This window comes from Rana temporaria, chromosome 8 (genome assembly GCF_905171775.1).
Source record: "Rana temporaria chromosome 8, aRanTem1.1, whole genome shotgun sequence".
Lineage (NCBI taxonomy): Eukaryota > Metazoa > Chordata > Amphibia > Anura > Ranidae > Rana > Rana temporaria.
Window position 1 is genome coordinate 155,409,801 of NC_053496.1, and position 3,552 is coordinate 155,413,352.

Sequence of the window (3,552 nt, forward strand, 5' to 3'; positions counted from 1 at the left end):
GCCATATTGCTTACCTCAATAATATTCAATCCAAATTGGATAGGTGGATAGGTATAGGAAAAATTAGTACATGGACAATTTAACGTGGTGCTCTCTAGATAGAGGGCTGTGTAGCACAAACTGGCAACGAGTTGAGTTTAAAAACCCAAGCTTAGTAGAATAGCATACGGAATCAGCACAGCTGTAAAATGGAAGTAAATGTAAATCAATTACTTATGATTGGGCATTGTTATAGAGCAAAAATGGTCAATATAAACGATAATAAAGGGGAGCCTGCTGCTTACCGAGTGTTGAGAAAGAGTTTACATATAATTAAGGTCTGCGGATGGTGCGGCTGTATTTGGCCATTAATAGTTTCAATAATTAAATGGCACTGGTGCAGTCCTTAAGAAGAATAAAGAGGCAAAAAACATTTGCCAGAATATGCCAATTGCTGAAATAGAAATAATAATAAAGGACTTATAAATGCACAGGGTCTGCTGATCAGGCATATGTAGATAAAAAACGCAAAACGAACAAAACGGTAAAGTAAAAGATAAGAGGCTTACCTACAAGGGTACTTAACAGCAGGTGCACGTAGTCCACATGCCTCCCGGGAGGCTTGGATTGGAAAGTGTGGCCCCGGGAGGCATGTGGACTACGTGCACCTGCTGTTAAGTACCCTTGTAGGTAAGCCTCTTATCTTTTACTTTACCGTTTTGTTTGTTTTGCGTTTTTTATCTACATATGCCTGATCAGCAGACCCTGTGCATTTATAAGTCCTTTATTATTATTTCTATTTCAGCAATTGGCATATTCTGGCAAATGTTTTTTGCCTCTTTATTCTTCTTAAGGACTGCACCAGTGCCATTTAATTATTGAAACTATTAATGGCCAAATACAGCCGCACCATCCGCAGACCTTAATTATATGTAAACTCTTTCTCAACACTCGGTAAGCAGCAGGCTCCCCTTTATTATCGTTTATATTGACCATTTTTGCTCTATAACAATGCCCAATCATAAGTAATTGATTTACATTTACTTCCATTTTACAGCTGTGCTGATTCCGTATGCTATTCTACTAAGCTTGGGTTTTTAAACTCAACTCGTTGCCAGTTTGTGCTACACAGCCCTCTATCTAGAGAGCACCACGTTAAATTGTCCATGTACTAATTTTTTCTATACCTATCCACCTATCCAATTTGGATTGAATATTATTGAGGTAAGCAATATGGCCTCAACCTCATCTAATCTTGCTAATTAACATACCTTTTCTTTACTATGCTTCCTGTCCCCTTCGTTTTGGAATTTTTGGGACTTTGTTTTTGGGCATCTCTTTTGTCATGTGTGGATTACTCCATCTATATGCGGTATGTTGGGGGTGCACTTTTCCGTCCTTCTCTTCACCGAGGTGCATGTTCTTGGAGCACTCCAGATTTTCGAATTTACATATATTTCGTTATACAAATTGAAATGTTCAAAAAACAATATACCATATATTTATGTCTATGTCTCCATCAATGCAGCACATTGATCTAACTAGGTCCTTTGAGGAAGCGCTTACTTACAGCGCGAAACATGTCGGGACTCCGATCAACTCAGCGCTAATGATAAGATCTCCAGTTGATACTATCTGAAGACTTTTTCTAGAGGTTCATCCATCTATGGTCATAAGTGTCAGTCCGTTTAGGACGTCATTTATTTATTTATTATTATCTTTTGTCCAATCAAGTATTGTTTACATTGTCTGTTACTGTACTATAACCATATATAATCTTCTATGACAAAGTTACTTCAATCACTGTGAACGCTGTGTTAACTAGATTTGATATGTATTTTTTGGAGAAAATTATTTTTTAATATATTTAAAGTATATTTTTGTAATAAATAGTTTTTATACAAAGTTACCGATTGGTGGCGACTCCTATCTTTAGCAACCTACCATGCCGATAAAGTCCATGACTAGCCCCTAAGTCATTCTTTTTCTAACTTTTAATGTGCGATGTCAGTGTCGTTTATATTCGGCGATTGGCAGTTGATTGTCATTTCTGTCCATTTACTTTCAGCGATCGGCAACCCCCCCGGGTTATCAACTTCGGCGATCGGCAATCCCCCCCCCCCCCCATGCCTACTTATCAACTTTTAGTGGGCGATGTCATTGTTTTTTATTATCAACTTTTAATGTCATTTACTTTCAACGATCGGCAATCCCTATCCCCTCCGCATATCAACTTTTAATGGGTTATTTCAGGAGAGGTTTGCATAAGGGGCGGCAACTTTGTCTGACACTGCTGTTGCTGTGGAAATCTGACCTGAAACCTATTATACTGCTTGTGCAGCACTGAGCATGTGCGAGATCTGCAAAGCTGAAATCCAGGAAGTAATACAGTCTTGCTTCATATGCCCACACTTAAGATGGCTATAGTCTAATGCTAGTTTATAAACTTTCAAAATGCTGTAATAACCTAACAAAACGGACCTTAGCTTACAGACTAACTTTACTAGAATACATCAAGCTTGTGTATTATAGGGGTATTTTCATTTAAAAAGTGTAATTTCGGCCGGAGCTCCACTTTAACCACTTCAAATACAGGGCACTTATACACCTCCCGGCCCAGACCAATTTTTAGCTTTCCATGCTCTCACACTTTGAACAACAATTACTCAGTTATGCTACACTGTATCCAAACAAAATTTATATATTTTTTTTCTCACAAATAGAGCTTTCTTTTAGTGGTATTTAATCACCGCTAGGTTTTTAGGGCCAGATTCACAGAGATACGACGGCGTATCTATGCGACTGATTCATAGGCCCCGTACACACCATAGAATCCATCCGCTGAGATATCTCAGCGGATCGGTTTCAGCGGATAGATTCTATGGTGTGTACAATCCAGCGGATCTGTTTCCGCGGATTTTTCTCCCATGCGATGGATTTCCAGCAGATAAATATTTGAAGACATGTCTTCAAATCTATCCGCTGGAATCCATCCCAACGGATTGATCCGCTGGTCTGTACAGACTCACCGGATCAATCCGTCCAAAGGGATCCCCCGCATGCGTCGTAATGATTTGACGCATGCGTGGAATTCCTTATATGACTGCGTCGCGCACGTCGCCGCGTCATCATCGCGGCGAAGGCGCGACACGTCATCGCCAGAGGATTTTGGCGCGGATTTCGATTCGATGGTGAGTACACTCCATCGCATTAAAATCCGCGCAAATCCTCGAGAGGATTTATCCGTGGAAACGGTCCGCTGGACCGTATCCGCGGATAAATCCTCCCGTGTGTACGGGGCCATAGAATCAGTTACGCATAGATAGCCCTAAGATCCGACAGGTTTAATTGACTTACACCATCGAATCTTAGGATGCAATACTTCGGCCGCCGCTGGGTGGAGTTCGCGTAGTTTTCCAGCGTCGGGTATGCAAATGAGGTTTTACAGCGATCCACGAAGGTTTTCGCGTTCGTTACGTCGTCACTAGTAATTTTTCCCGTCGCAAAGTTAAGCCTGCTTTAACATGGCTTAACTTTAGATGAGCCATGTTAAAGTATGGCCGTCCTTCCCGG